At 44.6% G+C, this 13,413-nt stretch overlaps 1 protein-coding gene across 11 annotated transcripts in view; it reads left to right on the top strand.

Moving 5' to 3' along the window:
• QTMAN (queuosine-tRNA mannosyltransferase) overlaps window positions 1-13,413 on the top strand; it is a 364,313-nt gene that overhangs the window by 134,225 nt on the left and 216,675 nt on the right. The window lies entirely within an intron of this gene.

The raw sequence follows: 13,413 nt of genomic DNA, 5'->3' as shown, positions 1-13,413 counted from the left end.
CCCTTGCTGCTAAATTTTAACTGATTAGTTCAAGCATTGTTAATTAGGGAATTTGGTTATATGTTACTGTGCTGCAAAATCCATTCATTTACAAAAGTATTTCAATAACCTAATGGTACGCACATTAGGACCTGATACTGCACCAATGAAATCAATAGGAGATTTGCCAAGCAGGTCAATAGTCAGTACGTCTCACAGAAGAATAGTTTGATGTTAAGGAGGAACTACTTATTTTTGGCAAAGATAGAAGACATTGTTTGACTAGATAATTCACCAATGGTAATTTATTAGGTTGTTTTATTTGGAAAAGCTATCTACTCTCTTTATTCAGACCTATATAAGTGTTTTCTTAGGTATGCTGTAGTGAGATTTTTTCCCCTACCTCTGTGTTCAATTGCTTACAGGTAGGTGAAAATAACTTCTTTAATGTTGATCAAACTTGCATAATTTTGGCGTTAACTGCAGTTATAGTAGCTCTTCACTCTACCTTAGTTAGTACAAAGGACATTTTTTATTACCCTTACTGCAGAACCCATCTTGAAATTAGCAAAGGGTTGTGTTATGTGGCTCAAAGGGAACATTCTGAAGATTCTTTTCACTTCTGATTAAACCTAACACACTTGTTTTTTTTCTATCACAAGGAACTCTCCTCCTCAACAGGAGCTTTGCTTCAATGGGGCTTACACTAACTAGAGATAATCAGTTTGCAAAACTGTACTATGTTCCTAAAAATAACATGAAGGGGGTTCTGCATTTTTGCTGATAAGGATGGGAAACAGTGTAATGAAACTTAAATGGCTCTGCAGGAGTCTGGGGTTTGATTTTATTTCAAGTTTCATTCTGTTTAAATATTCACACCTTAAACCTTCAACATGGACCAGCTATCACATTACAAATAATTTCAAAGGATTTGTCTATTTGTGGAAGGTTTCTCTAAGGAAGAGTCATTTAACACTAAGACTAGGTTAGCAAATTTTGTTGACATGTATAGATTTGTTTTAAGACTTAGAAAGGATAGCAGGAATCTAAAGCACTACACCAAGATCTGTAAACATGGATGCCTAAAGTTAAGCCTTTGAACCCAAATTTAGGCATTTACGTCCCTGTGGCCTGATTTTCTGGAGTGCCAGTGAGAGCTGTGGGTGCTTAGCAACTTTGAAAATTAGGGCACTTTCAGTGGGATTCCTGTTCCTAAATCCTTCAAGTACTTTTTAAAATCCCACTATGAGTGCCTGACCTTGGGTATGCAGGCATGATAAATATATTGTCACAGATTACATTAAATTTTAATGTACATTATTTTTAATTAATAATTTTAATTTTTATTAAGTTTTGTCTTTCTAAGGAATGACAGCTTTCTTATATTACAGATGTTACATTTGAAATTTAACCTAAAGGCCAGAATTTCAGTAATGTCTGTAAATATTATTATGCATGTGCACATAACTTTATGCGCACACAATTCGTGGTTTGTTGACATGCTTATTAGAAAAACACATTTTTAAAAATCCATTCCATTTTTATATGAATAGGACCTGCTGATATATATTTTAATTTTCATTTAAATACTGTATTTAGAAATGAGTTATAAATATGCAGTCTGGACAAAAACCAATATCATCATAAAAGACAGGAGCATTAAAAAAAACTTTCCCATAACTTTGAATAAAGTTCTTGGGTTTTGGGGCTTTATCTGCATCCAGTATTTGCCATTTCTTTACAAGACATTTATGTTTTAAATAATGTTGAATGCACCCATGGCAACTGAATACAGTTTATTAATTTAGACTGTATTATTACAGTGAAATCTAGATGAATGGAGATTGAAGAGAAAAAGGTTAAGAAATATTGTGGCCAAGCTAAGATTCATAAAGCAAGCTCTTAGCCCAGAGTGTTTTTTGTGTTATTTTCAAATGGTAATTTGCTTTATCCAGACCAAACTCATATAGTGTAAGTAAGTGATTATTTGCATGACTGACAATCATTTGAATGCCTGCAGTCTTTTTAAAATGCATAATATTGCCAAGATGTTGGAAAAATATTTAGAAATTCTGATGGCAAAATTACCAAGGTGATTTTATTCCTTACTTCAACGTGTGTGTGTGTGTGTGAGTGTGAGTGAGGGAGAGAGAGAGATGCAATTTTTATTTGGTTATGTGGCAGAGATGTTCTGAAAACAAACAAAAAAAAAGTCTTGTTAGCAATATGATTGTGATATGTAAAAAAGAGTCTTTATTTTAAGTTAATATTGTGATTATAGGACAAAATAAAAATACATTAGTATACCATATTTGACCCTCAAACAGGGCCATGTGATTGCAGAATATAAAATTTTACTTGAGCAAATCCCATTATGTTTTTATATGGTTATTAACCAAAGGTGCATGCACACCCTAAAAGAGAGAAACTACTACTCCAAATAGACATATTTAGACATGAAATGAAGGTATAGTCAAGAATGACTGATGCTTTCTGATGCAGCAGAAAATGTAACAGAAAATACTTTGATTGATACAGAAACAAAAGTTGAATGGTGTGAAATACTCCATTTTATATATGCAAAATATATGTTTAAAATAAGTTTTAAATTACCTTATTCTGCATTTAAGAATTGCTTTATCAACAAGCACAGCATCTTTAACAGTTATTTGAATTTTTTTAAAGATATTTGGTATAAGTGCTCATCTTTCTTCATTATTGATAGGATCAGGGATGAACTTAGGTTTGACAGGACTCTGCAAAGTAAGATATACAAAGCCACAGGTTCTTCTTCGAGTGCTTGCTCATATCAATTCCAATTAGGTGTGTGGGCGCTGCGTGCACAATCGTCAGAAGATTTTTACCCCAGCAACACTCGGTGGGTTGGCTGAGGCGCCCCCTAGAGTGGCGCCTTCATGGCGCTGGATATATGCCCCAGCCGACCCAGCGCCCCCTCAGTTCCTTCTTACCGCCCGTGATGGTTGTTGGAACTGTGGAGTGCAGCGTAGCTGATCTCCACTCTCCCTAGCTTTCTCTCTTAGTACCTGTTAATAGTTGTAATTAGTTATGAATAGTTGTTTATAGTTGTTAGTAGTTGTTAATAGTTAGTGTAGTTAGATTAGTGTACTTAGTAGGGTGGAGTGGGGTCTTCTCCCCCATCCCGGTACCAGGGCCCATGCCGGGGTCTCCGGGCTTCAAACCCTGCTCGGCTTGCCTGAAGCCGATGCCAACAGGAGACCGCCACGACTCTTGCCTAAGGTGTCTGGGGGAATCCCACCAAGTGGACAAGTGCTGCATTTGCAAAGCCTTCAAGCTGAGCACCAAAAAGGAGCTGGACTTTAGACTCAAGTAGCTCTTTATGGAGGCGGCACTTAGCCCGGTCCCTTCCTCCGCGCACTGGCACTCGGCATCGTCTTTGGTGCGGAGTGTCCCTGCGGCACCGACTGGTCCGGCACCGCATTTGGACTCTGCTAAAGACTCCCGGCGTCAGGCCCCCTGGCACCTCCACAACTGCAGCACCGGTCCCTGTCTCCGGGCCAGAAGAAGAAGCAGCCGCCGACTGCTTCTTCTTTGTCGGTTCGACAGCCACCGACACTTCCCGCACTCAGCCAGAGCCGCGTCCATTGCTGGAGCGCACAGGACAAGTAACAGCTCCTGCACCGTCGACTCCAGCGCCGCAAGGGCCATCGAGTCCGGTGCATGTTAGCTCCCCAGTACACACCGCAGTCGAGCTAAGGCTGCCCTCCACGCTGGAGACCTTCTCTACAGCGCGGGACTTGATCGCGCTCACAGAGCCGACTCCCCTGCAGCCAGCGGCACCGCCGGTGCGGGCGGTGCCGTCGAAGGGAAAACCGTCCCTGATACGACTGCCGTCGCCGAGTGAAGCAGGGCAGCACCGGTCCCAGTCCCGATCTTGGTCCCGGCACCTTTCATGGCATCGCTCACAGTCCCGGCACCGATCCCGTTCTCAGTGCTGGTAGTACTCGCGACGCCGCTCCGGCTCGCGAAGATCCAAATTGCAGTACGGCCAATACCGATTGGACTTTCGGCACCGCTCCTGGTACCGGTCAGAGCAGCACTCGATCCAGAGCCGATTCCGGTGCCGGTCTCGTCGAAGGTCACCGTCGAGATCCAGATCAGGCTACCGGTACCGATACAACTGCAGGCACTGATCCATATCTTGGGACTGTTCTACATCTCGCCACTGGTCCCCGGCACCGTACAGCACAAGGGGACTCTGCACCAACACATTCGGCACCGCCTTGTCTGTCTCGCTCCGCCTCCATGTCGTCATGCTCACAAGGTGGCCACCACGCCCAGGACCAGAGCGAGGACGGTGCAGGACAGTGGCTGAATGAAGGCAAGGACCTGGGCCAAGGACCTCCACAGTGGTCTTTTTTGAACCCCTGCACATACCATCAGGCCTAAAGGGTTCCTTCAGGGGCTTTCCGTTCCACCCCTTCAGGGCCCCGAGTACCGGAGGCCACTGTGTCTCCCTGCCCCTGCCCTCCCCCGGGGGTTCTGAGGGGACTGCTCCAGTGCCAACACAGGCCCACGCCCCTAGCGTGGTGGACCTTGGGCAACAAGTTCCTCCACATGAGGACCCCATCCAGTTTCCCTTAGTCCCAGGGGTATCTTCCTCGTCCTCGCCTGATGAGGCAGAGGAAGAGACTACGGTTTTGGTCCCTCCTCCTATGGACCTCCGTGCCCTCCAGGAGTTGCTCCACAGGGTGGCGCACAATATGAACCTCCAGGTAGAGGAGATGGTGGAGGTAGAGGACCCGGTGGTCAACATTCTGTCCATGGAGGCACCATCCAGGGTGGCCCTCCCAGTCATATGGATTATACAGGCCAATGCCTAGACAATCTGGCAATCGCCAGCCTCTATTCCACCTACGACCAAGGGGGTGGAAAGGAAGTACTTTGTCCCCTCAAAGGAGTATGAGTACCTCTACACACACCCCCAACCGTGTTCCCTTGTTGTGGCTTCGGTCAACGAGAAGGAACAGCATGGTCAGCAGGCCCCAGTGCCCAAATCAAAGGACGCTAGGCGCCTCGACTTGTTTGGGTGCAAGGTGTACTCTGCTGGAGGCTTGCAGTTCAGGGTGGCCAATCAGCAGGCAGTCCTGAGTAGATACGATTATAATTCGTGGCACTCTATGGAGAAATTCAAAGAGTTTGTTCCACAGGAGTCCAGAGAGGAAATTGGGGCTCTAGTCAAGGAGGACAAGAAGGTGGCCAGAACCTCCCTACAAGCCTCTCTGGACGTGGTGGACTCGGCGGCTAGGACCCTGGCCTCAGGCATAGCCATGCACCGCATCTCATGACTGCAGGTCTCTGCTTACCACCAGAGTTGCAGCAGACCCTCCAGGACCTACCCTTTGATGGCCAGGACCTATTCTCAGACAAAACAGACTCAAGGCTGTAGAGTCTGAAGGACTCGAGAACTATTATGTGCTCTCTGGGAACGCATACCCCAGTAACGCAGAGAAGGCCCTTCAGACCGCAGCCTCAGAGATCCTACCCTCCCCGTTGGCCAAGACAGGACTTCTTTAGAAGACACGGCCGAGGTGGTAGAAGAAGACAAACTGGCCACCAAGCCAGCCAAGGCCAGGGCCCTCCCAAGCCATCGGCTGGGCCTAAGCAGAACTTTTGAAGGTGCGCCCGAGAACGGAGCACCAGTCTCCATTCAGGATCCTTCCCTGCCTTTCCAAGATCGTTTCTCCTATTTCCTCTGTGCGTGGTCTCACATAACATCAGACCATTGGGTCCTTGCATAGTGGAAAGGGGTTACTCCCTTCAATTTTCTTTCCCCCCCCACCCTCCTACCCGGTCCCTCTTCAGAGACTCTTCTCACGAGAACCTCCTTCTACAGAAGGTCCAATCACTCCTAGCTGTGGGGGCGATAGAGGAGATTCCAAGAGAGTCAAGAGGCAGGGATTTTTACTCCCGCTACGTCCTAATCCCCAAGGCCGAGGGCGGGCTTCTGCCCATCCTGCACCTATGTGGACTCAACAAATTTATGGTAAAGTTGAAGTTCCGCATGGTCTCTCTAGGGACCATTATTCCTTCCTTAGATCCTGGAGACTGGTATGCCGCCCTCGACATGAAGGACATGTACTTCCACATTGCGATCTACCCAGCGCACAGACGCTTCCTTCGCTTTGTGGTCAATCAACAGCACTTTCAATTCACCGTCCTTCCTTTTGGCCTATCTGTGGCCCCCAGAGTGTTTTACCAAGTGCATGGCTGTTGTGGCTGCCTCCCTTCGTCGACAACAGATCCAAGTGTTCCTATACCTCGACGACTGGCTTATTTGGGGTCGCTCCAGGGATCAGATGCAGTCTCATGTCCAGCTCACCATGAACATGTTCAATCAACTGGGCCTCCTGCTCAATGTTGCGAAATCTACTCTGGTACCAATCCAGAGGGTAGAATTCATAGGAGCAGTCTTAGACTCAGGCCTAGCCCGAGCACTTCTGCAGATTCATTAAAAATTCTCGCTAATGGGCTTGCAATTTCGGGTGCCAATTCCTTTAATATTCTTGGATGAAGATTATCTGGGACCCCCGATTTAGTCCCATTAAGCTGTTTGAGTTTCACTTCTACCTCTGATATGGTAATATCTACCTCCATATCCTCATTCCCATTTGTCATGCTACCATTATCCCTAAGATCCTCTTTAGCCTTATTAAAGACTGAGGCAAAGTATTTGTTTAGACATTGGGCCATGCCTAAATTATCCTTGACCTCCACTCCATCCTCAGTGTTTAGTGGTCCCACTTCTTCTTTCTTTGTTTTCTTCTTATTTATATGGCTATAGAACCTTTTACTATTGGTTTTAATTCCCTTTGCAATGTCCAACTCTACTTGACTTTTAGCCTTTCTCACTTTATCCCTACATGTTCTGACCTCAATAAGGTAGCTTTCCTTGCTGATCCCTCCCATCTTCCACTCCCTGTATGCTTTCTGCTTTTTCTTAATCACCTCTCTGAGATGCTTGCTCATCCAGCTTGGTCTACAACTCCTGTCTATGAATTTTTTCCCCTTTCTTGGGATGTAGGCTTCCGATAGCTTCTGCAGCTTTGATTTAAAGTGATCCCAGGCCTCCTCTACCTTTAGTCACGGATGTGTCATCCCTGGGATGGGGAGCCCACCTCGGGATCCTCCGTACACAGGGGCTATGGTCGGCGGGAGAGTTATCCCTGCACATCAACCTATGGGAACTCAATGCTGTGCGCCTGGCGTGTCAGGCATTCCGAGAGCGCATTCAAGGCCTTTGTGTTGCAGTCCTCACAGACAACACAATAGCCATGTTTTATATCAACAAGCAAGGGGAGCCCGGTCATCCCCCCTCTGTCAGGAGGCCACTCTTCTGTGGGAATTCTGTATAGCCCACTCGATCCATCTGGTGGCGTCGTTTCTCCCTGGAGTCCAGAACACCTTAGCGGACCACCTCAGCAGATCATTTCAGACTCACGAGTGGTCAGTTCGCCCGGACGTCATCCACTCTGTCTTCCTGAAGTGGGGCTTTCCCTGATAGACCTATTCACCTCTTGCAAGAATCGGAAATGCCAAGTGTTCTGCTCTCTACAAGGACGCTCTCCGGGTTCCCTGTCAGATGCCTTCCTCATACAGTGGAAGGATGACCTGTGCTACACCTTCCCTCCATTCCCGCTAGTCCACAGGGTCCTGCTCAAGCTGCGCAGGGACAAAGCCCGTCTGATTTTGGTTGCCCCAGTGTGGCCCAGGCAGCACTGGTATACCACTCTCCTCGAGCTGTCAGTGGACACCCCAATTCCACTCCCGCTGTGGCCAGACCTGATCACTCAGGACCATGGATGACTCTGTCATCCTGACCTGCAATCTCTCCACCTCACAGCATGGATGCTGCATGGCTAACTCAATCTGAGCTGTGCTGCTCTCGCTTGGTACAGCAGATCCTTTTGGGTAGCAGGAAGCCCTCTACCATGTCCACGTGCTTAGCCAAGTGGAAGCATTTTTCCTGCTGGTGCGCTCAGAGTCATACGGCCCTGCTACAGACATCAGTACCTATCATCTTGGACTATCTCCTGTCCTTAAAACAGCAGGGCTTGGCAATATCATCCATCAGAGTGCACCTGGCAGCTATTTCGGCTTTCCACCTGGGCAAAAACGGGCATTCAGTCTTCTCCAATCCCATGGTCAGCAGATTTCTCAAGGGGTTGGAGCGCCTGTTCCCACGAATTCGACAACCAGTCCCTACATGGGATCTTAACCTGGTCCGATGGCCACCTGCTCGCTCCTGTACCTTTCCTGGAAGACAGCCTTCCTCGTAGCTATCACTTCGGCGAGGCATGTGTCTGAGCTCAGGGCACTCACTTCGGAACCGCCGTATACGGTGTTCCATAAGGACAAGATACGGCTGCGACCCCACCCGGCCTTCCTCCCTAAAGTGGCGTCTGCCTTCCATCTCAACCAAGACATCTTCCTCCCCATCTTCTACTCGAAGTCGCATGCCTCTCGATGGGAACAACAGCTGCACTCCTTGGACATTCGCAGGGCCCTCGCCTTCTACATCGAGCGAACGAAACCTTTCAGGAAAACGTCACAGCTATTTGTTGCTGTGGCAGGCCGGATGAAGGGCCTTCTGGTCTCCCAGCGCATCTTGTCCTGGATCACATCATACATCCGTGCATGCTATGACTTGGCTGGTGTCCCAACTACGCACCTTACCGCCCACTCCACGTGGGCTCAGGCGTCATCATCTGCTTTCCTGGCACACGTACCCATACAGGAGATATATAGGGCAGCGACCTGGTCATCGGTGCATACCTTTGCTGTCCACTATGCGATAATTCAGCAGTCCAGGGGTGATGCTGCATTTGGTTCAGCAGTCCTTCACTCCATGACATCTCACTCCGACCCCACCACCTAGGTAAGACTTGGGAGTCACCTAATTGGAATCGATATGAGCAAGCACTCGAAGAAGAAAAGACGGTTACTCACCTTTGTAACTGTTGTTCTTCGAGATGTGTTGCTCATATCCATTCCAAACCCGCCCTCCTTCCCCTCTGTCGGAGTAGCCGGCAAGAAGGAACGGAGGGGGCACTGGGGCGTATATCCAGCGCCATGAAGGCACCACTCCAGGGGGCACCTCAGCCAACCCACCGAGTGTTTCTGGGGTAAAAATCTTCCGACAATCGTGCACGTGGCATGCAGACACCTAATTGGAATGGATATGAGCAACACATCTCGAAGAACAACAGTTCCAAAGGTTAGTAACCGTCTTATGTCTTTTCTAGCCAGAACATATGAAGTGGAGGTGGTTTCCTTCCTTTATCCTCAGTATACCAGTCTCTCTCCTCTGTGCCCCTCTCCAGTCTCCCTGAAGTCCTATCCTCTCTGGATTACTTAAACCCTTTCTGTCCTCTACTCCTAAGGGGGAGGAGGAGGGACAGTTTCCCTCACTTATCTTCCTCTTGGAGTAAATCCCTGTCTCTCCTTCCCTAAGCTTGGGGACTCAAAAACTGTTAGAGAGATGCATACTCTGACTTACTGCACAGAGATCTCTTCTGTCTGTTATCAGTGCTGTGGTCCCAGGAAAAGGGAATGAAGACAGAACAGATGAGGTCCTGTGATCACAGATCTGCTCCCTCTTCCTGAGCTAAAAATAGCTCTGTCAGTTTTCCCTAGGGAAGTGATTAGACAGTAGTTCTTTTCAAACACTGGGAAGAGGAGGAAAGAGTCACTGTTTGGGAGTCTGGAACAGGAAATTGACTGACCCCATCCTTTTCCCAGTGGCTATCTTCAGCTATTTCTAACCACGTACATGTAGATTGGCTTTCATGTTGTGCTCTGTAGTGTCAGAACCAGCCCTGATATAATACTACTGTATCACTTACTTTTTAATTGGTATAGTTTTACAGTCTGATACAGTATATATGTAAAAATAACTGTCTTACAATAATTTTAAATTTAAAAAGCAAACAAAATTCTGAGTTAAGACTGTCACTCCATTGTGCATAGGTATTACAAGGGATGCGGAACAGTAGGTGATTTTACAGGCCATATGTGCTGCCATACTTCTGTACAACACAGTGAGTTAAATCCAATGCGATTTAGAATTACCTTATAATGTCTTTTTTGTTTAACTCAGACTCTTAATTGTATTGTAACATAATATGTAGTATTAAATTTGTGGTTTTGCTATTTTTTTCATTTTTGAAAATGAGGAAGGGGACACAAAAACAAAAATTGCCTTTTCAATAACATTATCTTTTTGTCCATGGACATTCAAATGCAAGTAAACATAACTGGAACAGTTATGTAGGTTCTTTGCTGATACTTTGTACTGCTTTCAACATTTTGATTTCTACTGGTCCAACTGCACCCATACCACCTTCAGCTCACAAGCAAAGCAGGGTCAGACTAGGTCAGTTCTTGAATGGGAGACAGTTTGGTGTTAATTTAGATGAAATGTGCTATATAAATGTCAGTTACTATTAATGCTGCCATAGCTGTAGTAAATCTTCATTATCATTTATAAATTTTTTGGAGTCCTAGAAGAGCTATAATTATAGCTATAGAGCTATAGATAGTGTTTTGCAAACATGTTTTAAGTTATATGTGTGTTCTAAAGAGATTACAATACAAGTTAGACAAAGGACAGATGGGATAACAGATAAAAAAAGAAGACAGAGGATTAAGATTATAGTAAGAGAAAACGAGATTTTTTTTAAGTCAACTTGGTAGTATCTGGTACTATATGCACTTTAAATTTGATGTGCTGAAAAAAATAAAACTGTCAACAAACAGGAGAATACTCATATCCACAAGTGATTAGACTTTCACAAGAGCTGGGTATGGAACCCGTTGCAACTAGAGTGTGTAGTAAGTTGACATAAGATATGGAGCAGCCTAACAGCTTCTCTCTTATATTGGGGCTGCAGCTAGGGCCAAGGCAGTCACAACTGGCACCCTGACTTTACCTCCATCCTCACCCCCTGTGCAAGTAAATCTTGACATTTAAAGTTTACTTCTACTGTGTTAAAAAAATCAGGCTATTATGCAATAAAGATCCTGGAAATACACACGGCACAGGTTGTGAGGGAGATGGAAATGGGCATAAAGCTCAACTGTGCACTCTTGCAGTCCTCCGGCCATTGTGTGAAGGGTTGGTCACCTGGTGCAAGTTAAAATGGCATTGGGCCACTCTGTTTTATGCTGACTGTTAAGAGTAAGGGGTCAGAAATACAGCTGGGAACTGGCACATTTTAGGCATGTTGCAGTCATTCCCCCTTTCTTTTAGTCATTCCTCTTGTGCTAACTACAGGGATGGAAGATGGTGCACTAGCTTCTACCCCAGTTCTACATCTCCAGAGGATTACTTTTGCACTAGACTGACCCCCCTGGGGCCAGATATATCAGCTTCACAGCCAGAATCCTGTGGCAGTGAGTACAGTACTAACAGCTCCCCCACAATGGAGATCTGGCTTAGTAGTCTCAACTGTCCATTGAAACTTATTTGTGTTGCAAAACTGTTTAAAACTAATTTCTTTTTAGCTGTTCAGAGGGAAAAAAATGGTTTTGTTGACTTTTTTTTACCTATTGCAGAATTTTTCAGTTAAATGATATCATAGTAATCATTTAATCTTACAATAGCTCAGAAGGATACTTAAGCTGAATTCCTTGTACAACCTAGTTTTTTATTATGTTGGGTACTACTCATGTTGCATACAACACATTCCCATAAAACCTGCATGTTGTATTTACAGAGAAATTTCTCTAGAGAGTTAAGGTCTTGTAAAATATTCTTGTTCTACAGCATGAACGAATTATTATACTCTAGGGCATTAAAAGTGAAGTGTACTGAAGAAAAGAATTTTTCATTAAAATGCAGTTTATATTGATAAAACAGATTACTAGCATTTGATGAAATGTGAAACTTGGATCTATCCATATCACTACATCACTAGTAGGTTTATTTTGGCAAGAGGGCTAGCATGTAATGTATATCAGGACCAATCATTATACACTACCTGTTAGTTTTTTATTAGATTAAATTGTCTTTCACTAAAGTACTTGAAAAAAATATGTACTCTATCTGTATACTGAAGTAGCAGAATGTAGTAACCAAGAATATTAGAAAATAAAAGCTGTCATGTTATCAGTTTTGGCACAGTCATTTATCAATCAGTATTTTAAACATTGACAAGTGGTAATTTAATAGGGAATGACCCTGTTGGCAAGAAGTTTTAATGACAGATGATGCAAACTCATTTTTTACTGTGGGCTCTGTTGGCTTCTTACCTTTCTCAGTATCACAGCTCATACTTTCCAAGTCTGGGATGTGAGAAGCCACAAAGGGCAAAACCTGTGGCCCCAGGCCTGTAACCCCTCCCATCTAATCTGTTTCTTTCTTTAGTTGCAAATTTCCCTATAGTATGGTTAGTAAGATCTGAAGTTTAGATACTGATTTAAACACCATTTGATTTGTGAGTAACATTCATAATAATACTTCCCCCATGTATGCAGAAAAGTTTTTAGAAGTGTGTGTTGTTGTGTGTGGAAGGGGTTTGTTTGTTTGTTTTTTGTGGTTGACTCAGCTTTTGGATGTACAACTTGAGACACTGTGTGCCTGGTTTCAGAGACAACTCATCTTTCAATAATTTTGGCCAGCAGCACATTTCATCTGAGAACCTCAAAACACTTTACAATTGTTAACTAAGCACCCTTTATGCTGGGTAATTTATTTTTATCCCTATTTCAAAGATAGGACAATTGATGCATGCAGAGTCAATGGCAGAGTCATGACTGGAACCCAGTCTGGAACCCAGACTCTCAGTTCTGTGCATATCCCCATGATAACTCCTTTTGGAGTTGGGGATAGCCTACCTAGCTGTAATAAATATAAAGATTTGAAGTTGGGGACTTCATGTTGAAGGAAATTACAACTGTGCTACGAGCTGACAGGGATGGCATTTTTAGTTCTCCTAAAATGTTCTAGATAAAATATAGCAGTTCAAGTATTCTTTGCTTTGAATAGTCTTTGTTCATTTTACTTGAACTTCTGTTATTTGAGAAGGTAATCTCCATTTATTTGCATATTTCCAACTCAAAATCTTATCACCTTACCAGAGACATCGTTGTGGACAGTATTGTATGAGCTTTCTCAATTTAAACCTCCTATCTGGGCTTTCTATACCTTCCTATTTTAATTATGTCATTTGTTTTTCCTCCTGTCCTGGTGACCTTTCACAATAGAACGTTTTTCTCCTTTTTCATGTTGGAATTTGGTTAATATCACTCCCACGGGGAATGTTGTTGGAATTAGGTTCGGTGCTGTTAAATCTATTTGGTTTAAAATTAATACAGAGGGGCGTTAAGGTAAAATCTTCTTGTCAGAATGGAACAGGATTACTAACTAAGGGTTGGCTCCTGCAAGGTGCTGAG

Source organism: Caretta caretta, chromosome 11 (genome assembly GCF_965140235.1).
Source record: "Caretta caretta isolate rCarCar2 chromosome 11, rCarCar1.hap1, whole genome shotgun sequence".
Taxonomy (NCBI): Eukaryota; Metazoa; Chordata; order Testudines; family Cheloniidae; genus Caretta; species Caretta caretta.
Note: the sequence above shows the minus strand (reverse complement) of the source record. Positions and strands in the feature narration are given on the sequence as shown.